The 8,962-nt window shown below is 44.9% G+C and overlaps 1 protein-coding gene across 3 annotated transcripts in view; it reads right to left on the bottom strand.

Annotated features, from left to right (window-relative positions):
- KMT5B (lysine methyltransferase 5B) overlaps nucleotides 1–6,484 on the bottom strand; it is a 33,366-nt gene extending 26,882 nt beyond the window's left edge. Inside the window, exon 1 of one of the 3 annotated variants that reach the window (XM_083479949.1) lies at nucleotides 4,699–6,484. The gene's annotated coding sequence lies outside the window, so the exon portion shown is untranslated. Of the gene's footprint in view, nucleotides 1–4,005; nucleotides 4,120–4,170 lie in introns of those variants that run through there. The other 2 variants (XM_083479948.1, XM_083479951.1) reach the window with 2 other exon arrangements.
- Nucleotides 6,485–8,962: the final 2,478 nt, after the last annotated feature.

The raw sequence follows: 8,962 nt of genomic DNA on the forward strand, positions 1-8,962 counted from the left end.
ACATTATCAATGGCTCAGAATCTTTATAAGAAGAAGACTTATAAATCTTGCTAGAAAAACTACTTACTACAACTGCAACTTGCATACATTTATTGTTGGAAGCAAGGGCCACTGATTTTAAACGCAATTAATTGCAGATAGCTCAATTCTGTAAAATGCTGCACCAGTTTATTTCGTTTATGTCCAATCCTGTATGCGTACCCGTGTACTCCAGAAAATACAGAGGTGACCTACATGAAGCAGAAAACACCTCTTGACCCAGACCCAGGTCAGCCCAAAGTGATTAACCAAGATGTTTTCCACTTCAAATAGATCAATCCTGCAACTCGCCAGCAAAGTGATAGAGCTGACATGATGCACAAACTGATTGCACTAAACGCAAGGTTGTAACTAGGGTATTTTGCCAGAATCACATCAGCAATAGATACTGTACTTTTGCGCAATCCCATGGTATAACAGAGTAGTGCTCTGTCGATACATCACAATAACTGTTTCACACATTTATTTGATCAGAATAAAAAATATTAGAATCATGAAATAATATGGAGAATTTACAATTTAAACACCAAAATATCACCTAGTGGCTAGAATTAAATTAATTTTTGTAAATGAATTTTTATTTAATTCCTAAATTTAGTATCATCTAATTCTAGGACCTTAGACATTAATGATAATTCATAAGGTTTAGTCATTTACTAAAGGTAGTTTGGAGGCTGTCCATTTTTGGCAAAAACAAACAAACTACAGGAGAAAAGTTTGGTGTATTTTTTTCTGTTTTTATGTTATTAGGCTCACTTTGGACAGGTACCAAATACAACTACAACATAATAAGTTCGAAAACAGTACAGAATTTAAAAAAACTGCACACAAAGTGACTTACAGAGATTCAAAAATGAGTTTAAGAAGGCTGTCCTAATCCCTGACATGCAACAGCATGGCTATGTGAAGTGGCACCAAAAACCACTGCATCCACAGCCCTGTTGCTCACATTAACCAGGGTGGAAGGTGTGGGAAGGGGAAACTGCCCCTATGCTCTGCCATCTCCCAGACTGGCACAGCAAAGGAGTTGGATTGAGCAATTCCACTACTGGCATTTGATGCTAGCAGGGATAGGTCCTGTGCCAGTCCTGCCCCTGGCCCTTTCTGTCTCTGAAATGCCCAATTTCAGGTGTTTCCTCTGGCTACCGCTGGAAGGGGTATTATCAGTGGTTGCTTATACCCACCCTTTGGGAAATTTGGACACTCCTTGCCAGTTGCCAGCAGGGCTGCCCCAGTGACAGAGCAGGGAAGGGCTGGGCAGAGTGGCAACTTTGCTCCATCCAAACCCTCTCCAGCACAGAAGATTGGGGTTTTGGAATGCTCTGCCAATTAGGTTTTGCTACTTTCTTTTAAGTTTTATTTAACTAATACCTCAAGAAATGTTATCTACATAGTCAAATCACACAGTTCAAGACTCATCCAACTCAAGAAAAAGCTTCTTAAATTCACCAATATGCAATAAAGCATTTAAGAATGCATCCTAGACAGGTTTTTACTTTAAGCGTACAAAGAAATGCCTCCTACATTTCCAATGAATTGGCATGAAAAATAAATGCAAAATATAACTTCTGTTATGATACACCATGAACAAACATTTGTCCACAACAATGGTGAATATACTGCATTACTATATTATTTAAATGACTAAGGTAAGCAAGGGAAAGGAGTCAATACTGAGACCTAAAAAAATGCAAACAATATAGTAGTAGTCTGCCAAATTTATGGCAAGCTACTTCAACGCAATACTTTTCCAATTCTCCACAGCTCAAAAGGGTGTATACCTGTAATGGGTTCTAATGAAAGATATCACTATCTGTTCTGCATCCCTTCAACACAGCTCTCACAAAGAGCAGATGGTCTGAAATCTATCTTGGCTTCATCATTTCAGTAGGTGGAATTCATGTGATTGAATACTGCTCTATTCAATTGCCTAGGCATAGAAACTAGGAGGTCAGAGAGGATTCTAGCCTAACCTCTCCCTAGTATTCTAGTTTTCTCTGTGTAGGGAATAATTCTACCATGTTGGACCCACCTACAGCCTTTAATAGCTGTTTGTAAGAAATAGTTCTGAGAACAATATATATAGGAGCGGTTTTCAAACCTACAGGGGCACTTTCTGTATTGGTATCAGCAAGAAATCCCTGTGCATTGCAAATATTCAGCCTAATGGACAACATCATTGCCTTGCATGAACTGATTGAAGAACACAGCCAGCAGTTCCATGCAGCTCTATACTGCAGGGCAACAGTGGTTGGGCAAGAGATTTATTAGGGAAGTCTGCTTGTGATCCCAATTAGCTTCTGAGAATGCTAAGATATCCATGAACAGAGTATAAAAATAATCAAACCACTCTATTCCCCATCACCTAGATCTCAGCATTTGCTTGTTCAAGCAAAAGGCAAGAACATAATTTCCCACCAATAACTCTATCAATTGCTTACCGATACTTCCTTCTGTTTCAAAACAACAATGTTCTATAAAACAAGCATTTTGGTGGAAAGAAAAAAGTGCTGCCTCAAGTGAGCAGGGCTGGGGAACCTGGGGCCCTGCAAATGTTCTTGGACTCCAATTCCTTAGCCTCAGCTAGCATGGTCAGTGGTCAAGGAAGATGATGGAAGTTGTAGTTCAGGAACATCTAGAGGGCTGCGTGTTCCATACCCCTGTAGGAGATTACTGATCATATTGTATTTAGAAGAAACTGGGTTCATTTTACATATAAAAAAAACTATTAAACCATCAACAAAAAAATCGTGGAATTTCAGTCAATAATTAAAAGACACTCTTTTATATTCATTCTTCAGTGATCAGGTGTCTGTGGTGGAAAAGCCAAAACAAGTTTCCTAGTTTAATAAGCATTTCTGCACACAGCTTTGTTCGAATCTCATGCAAAGCGAAACTAGCCGGCAAATCCTGACAGCTGACAGGATTAGAACAAACTTCTTTTGCAGCTCAGCTGGATCAGGGAGGTAAGTATATTCTACTTTCCGACCCTTAGCTGAAACTACGGTGCCCCCTAGAGGTCGCCTCTCGCCTTCTTCAAAGGCCGGGAGCAACGCTCCTCCACTCAAGGCAGCCCTGCCCGATCCAGTCACATCTGCTTTCCGTGTCGGGCACCGCTCCCCAAGCCCAGCTCAAACGCTGGGAAAACGAGACACCCAGGATCAAGCTGCCTTTCCGCCACCTATCACAGAAATCCTGCGCCAGCTCCACCTCTCCGAAGATCCGCATCCCCTTAAACGCCGAAGCAGCGCAGCAGGAGGAGGAGGGATGCCAGCTGTCACAGCCAACCGGGAGATGGGTGTGTTGTGGGTCTCACAGCCACTGGTGGCCCAGCGCCGCTTTCTGCGGGTGCTTCTAAAAGCTAAATAGCCTAAGTGGCCCGTCCGATCTTCGGGGGAGGCTCCCCTTCCCCTTCCAGACCCATAAAAGCGGTCCGAAGGCGCCCCGTGCGCAATACCATCTCGGGAAGCCAAGCAGAGGCCTAGGCCTGGATGGGGGAGTCACTTAGGAACCTCCATGAATATGACACTCTAGAGTTCAATGGAAATGCGGGCAGGTGTGCGATGAGCAGCACCTGGTGCCAGATCCCCGCTAAGGGAGGGGGGGATGCTCGGAGCACCTCGTCCTAGGCTGGACAGCTGCCCGACTGCTTCCCCAGGTGCGCTTGGTGGCCCTTCCAAGTGCTGACACGATCCTCTCCGCCACCTCCAAGGAAAGGCTGCCTGGCTCTTCCTGCCGGCCCCGGCCATCCCCATCGCCTCCTTCGCCGCCCGCCCTCCCAGCCCCACCGTATTGTCCTCATCTATGGGCGCCGGAGGGGGAGCGAAGCGCACGATGCCATCTCTTTATTTGATGCCCTTTAGAGAAACGAAGCCCCTCCCCACATTTTTACCCCGAAGACCCTCGTCTCCTCCGTCACGAGAAGCAGGTCCCCCCCCCCACTTCGCCAACGGGTCGTCGCCCCACCTCGGGCCCTGCCCAGCCTAAGGGGGCCTCGCTTCCATCCCGCCCCCTCCCCGGAAGGAGTGGGGCCCTCGCCGCCGCCGTGCCAGTTCCAGGACACCCCCCCAACACACAAACACACACACACCTCCGTCCCCTCCCCTCGTTCCGCCTCCGCCAAGCACTCACCTCCTAGCTGACCCTGGGCACTGCAGTCCTCTTCGCCAGCCGCTGCCCCGCAGGTCCACAAAGCCTCCGCCGCCGCCGTCCAGAATCTCGGCCAGAGGCGAAAAAAAATAATCATCTATATATATAAAAATAATAATTCCAAGGGGAAAAATGGCGGATTAAAATCCAAGATGGCGGCGGCGAGGGCGAACGATATCTGGAAAAGCTACCTAGAGATCCATCCGCCAGGCCCCGAGAGAAAAAGTCCTCGAGTCCCCTCACGACGACCCTGCGGCGCGGTAACAACAAACCCAGGCACGGTCCTTCCTTCCGCGAGGAACACCGGGCGCCCCGAGCCAGACCCACTGAGGCAAATCCTCGCTGCGCGCTGAAGTCTTTTGTCTTCCTTCCAGACCCCCTGTTTTCCTCGCACAGCCAGAAGAAGCGCCTCCTGCTTGTGTGCTCCAAAAGCGGCGGAGGGACACGGCAGGCTGGGCGAAGACCTCCTTGCGAGAGAGCGGAGGAATACGCCGCCAAAGAGATTCTTACCTTAGCGTTTTAACTCCACAGGCCGGAGCGAGGTACAGCAACCCATCCCTGTTCGCCTCTGCAGTTTCTACACCTCTCCCCGCCGCGGAAGGACACCATGAAGGCCGTTTGCACGCTTACTCGCAAGATTCGGTGCGGAGGGATACACATATAAACAAGGCCTGCTCAGTATAGTTTGAGAACCCGAAAGAAACCATTAAAAAAAAAAATCAATCCGCCCCTTTCCCCGCAGCCCTTTAAATAAGCTGGAGCCTCAAGCGAAGACTGTCAGGGCAGTTTGAGTTGAGTGTAGATTTGGTGGGTCGTCATACGGCAAGCTACCTAATAATCCTTGCGCGTTGTAACTAGCCAAGCCGAACGTGGCTCACCGGTCATGTTATGGCCCACCAGGAACTCGACATACCTTTTATTTTTGCTGCCAGAAATGGAGTTGTCAAGTCCCTAGATAAGCTGAAGATACGACATGGTTGATGGGCTCCGTTTGATTTGGGGGCAAGGTGTCCCGCATTGTGTAGACCTGCGTTACTGTGTCCTGATCCAGACCTGCTCCCCCTCCTGACTTCCATCACCAGCTTGGGTGGGGTTTAAAAATCTCCATGACTCCCCCCCCCCCAGCTCATCGGTGGCTTTTCTGCCTCATAGGGTCCCCCCTTCTTTTCCTTGTCCTCTCAAGTTCATCGAGCAAAAGGGAAGGTGACAGGGTGCTTGTCACCTGGGGAGTCGGGTCTATGCTGTCAGTAGGCAAAGCAGCATTTTAAATAAACGCCTCGTGGAAAAATAATTATTCACACCACTTTGGGTGTCAAGAGTAAAAATGACTCCCTGTGAATAGGAAGGACCTCGACTGTGCCCTGTTAACACGCCGTGTGCTGTTTGGTGCTACAGTGTTTATACACTTCACAAGAGAGTATAGCAGCAAGGTGTCCTGCGAACAAATGCCCTTAAAATGAGAGACGAATTCCTTTACTTGCTCTACCCAAGTCCTTCAGTGTGCCTTGAGGGCTACATTTAAAGGGCCTGGTCAGCGTGGATTTGATCGTTAACATCTGCAAGAGAAAAATGGAAGGTTTCTATCTTATCTCCCTTCCCCTTTCATTGCCATAGATGTGGAAGTCGTCTAGTCGCCGTTTGCAAGCAGTTTTGATGCCTCCGAAAGAAAAAGGAAATTAGCTTTTTGCGTATGTTCATTTTAACGTCTGAAGCAGTGAAACTTAGATCGTAGCAGCTACTTCCGTGTTTGGGGGGGGGGGAAGTATCTTGCAGTTCTGATCGCGGAAGTCGCAGCTGCAATATTCCCGTGTGTCCTCATGTCAAACGTTACACTGTTCATGCAACTAGGCCTCTTGTGTGAGCAAGTTACTCGCAGATCAGCTGGCTGAGCTAATATCTGCACCGGCAAGCACTTTGTTTTCTCCTTTCTAAACCCTGTCTAGAGCCCAGCAGCATTTCCTCAAGCATTCGCTCCCCCTCCCCTTTCTGTTGTGTATTGAGAAAGAGGGAGGGCATTATGGTAGAGACATTGCTTTTAATTGCTTCATATTAACATATGAATCAAATAAGATGAATGGTGTGGAATCTGAGGAAAATTGGAACATTCCCCCCATAAGTTTCCAAGGTCATATGTCAAGAGCACAATTTTACAAATCTTTCAGTATAACTTTCTTTCTAGATTTTACCTGTTGAATTAAAAAACAAAAACAAAAAAAAACTTTGGCCTTATGACCACTTTCTCTTCTAATAAGCCACTAACCCTGGGGAAGCCAACTTAAAAACAAACAAACTGTCTTTACTCATGGTACCTTTAATATACTGTATATACAGTACAGAAATGTATATATACAGAATTGTAACCAGTGAAGCTTTTTCCTACATAAGGATATAATAATCCTGGGGAAAGCGTCATCTGATACATTGTCTGTCACATTGACATTAAAGGCAAAGAAGGAGAGCTGAGGTTGGGTGGGTATGGCAGGTCCACTCAAAACACTGCAGTACAGTATATATAACACAAACTCAGGGGCGTGAGTGTTACAGTGTAAGTTACTCAGTTGCACATATAGCAGGCTGCCTAAACTAGTGTGCAGTAACACTAAATGTGACAATAGGCAATATGAACTCAGATGCATGTGTGTGTTTTAATGCTGTTAGTGCCCTGATGCATTGCATTAACCCACTTCCTATGGATTACCTTGAATTGCCCCAAACAAATAGAGCAGTGCAATGACCCTTGGTCATAATTTTGCAACGTGGAATGGAAACAAGAAGAGGATAACCAGTACAACCCAACTCAAACTTGCATCTTTCATGAAGAGACCTACTGCTGATGTATAATTGTTCTTGTAAAACAGAGGTTTCAGAATTTCTACCTTGAAAACACCATTTCCACTTAATCTCAACTCAAGAGAACTGGACTACCATAAATTGTGGCACAAGCAACTGTTTCCATAGCATTGAGAATCTTTATAGTACAGCAGTTCACATACAATACTTGCTGTGGGTCTGTTGTCTGGCAAACAGAGGCCCTGATCTGCTGCACATTCTTAACACACCAATGTATTATTTAGGCTACCTCCCCACAAAGCCAAACAAGTATACTCCTCCATTGGGTGTCTTCCCATTTAGTCATGGAAAGTTGCTTCATGATGACGTTCGATATTAGTCGACATTTGGCTACAGGAAGCAATTCCCCTGTTGCTGCTATAGGATGTTCTGCAGTGAAATGTTATATGGATATTCCATCTCTGTGGAACTTTAAGCTCTGTTCTTTTGACTCACCATCCTTTGATGAGCCTACTGGGATATGGGTCTTTGATGGTAGGAGCTTCCTAGTCTGCAAGGCTGGCTTCCAGTTCAGAGGGAAGACACATCCTTCAGGGAGCTAGTGGTGGTTCTACCTCAGGGTTGGTTAAGCTCATTACACCCGCTTAGCTGGATCTGCACCCTCTCCAACTGGGTACAGTAATTAATAGCATACACACACATTCTGCTGCTAGTTTCCATGAGTTTACAATCAGGAAATGAAGAAATGAAAATAGTATTGAGCTAATCTCTGGTCCCAAGAATAGGAGAGACAACTGCTTCTCATTTGTTTATGTTTTTGTTTTAAAGGTTCATTGTCATTGACATTTGCACACAGAAAATAAGAACAAGTGACAAATACAAAAATGCTTGAAGACAGTTGTTGAAATGTATTGCATTTATTTAAAAACAGCATCAGAGTTTACAGATGATCAATACTAGATGGCATTCTCTTAAAAATAAATGCCTGTAATTCATTTGAGGGCTATACTGATGTCATAAGTTGCTAATATGCAGGCAACGTCATTTGTTAACAGCTGGAGCCATCCTATGGGGAAGTACTCCATTGTATTATATCAGGCACTGGAAAACGATCTTAATAAAATATGGAAATATTTCAATATAACCTTTTGAATGTGTTGATCTTTCACATGTTCCTCAATACAGCCTTTTAAATATGTGGATTTTGCACTGAAGTAATATCTCCAGAGAACGGATGCCTTATTTTCTCAAAGCAGGCAACATCAACCCAAATATATTCTCGCATCCACCAATATATGTCCATTTCCCTCTTTTCAAATGGTGTTTAAGAGCTGCGACTACTTAAATAAATAAGCTGTAGTATTTTCTCCCCACTCTTCACCTGAAAAAGCTCCTATAGCAGCTTATGTAAGATCAATAACACAAGATAGTCCCTGCCCTCCAGCTGGCTTGCAATCTAAAAGGCAGGACACAAAAAGAAAAGGGGACCTGGAGGAAAGAGGAAACAAGCACATTCAGGCAGCAGTTCTTAAAGTTACAAAGCTCTTATAATGACCAGCTGGAATTGAAACAGTTCAGGGAGAAAAAGGCACAGTGAGTTGGTCTTTCAGCAGAGATGTGGGAGCAGGTCTTGTTTCCCTAGTTTCCCCTCTGTTTATGCTGCAGACTTCCAAAATTGAATGTAGGTAGATAGGTTGACTACAGCTGCTGCCATACACCACATATTTAATTGAAAGCTGCAACAGTCTGATGAGGAAGAAGAGAACAGATAGTATTGAGGTGGGGAAAAGGTTCATTCCCCCAAACTAGCAGTAAGCAGGAAATCTACAATATCTGTACACATGCACCTATTTCACAACTTTCTCATGGAAAAAACTCAAAGTTCTTAGTGGCTCAGCTGTGACTAGACAAGGGAAGGGAAGGGTTACTCTGACAACAGCAGTTCAGCATATGGATTATTATTATTTTTAACCCCCTGCAATTA

Source organism: Podarcis liolepis (assembly GCF_965112155.1).
Source record: "Podarcis liolepis genome assembly, chromosome: 1".
NCBI lineage: Eukaryota > Metazoa > Chordata > Lepidosauria > Squamata > Lacertidae > Podarcis > Podarcis liolepis.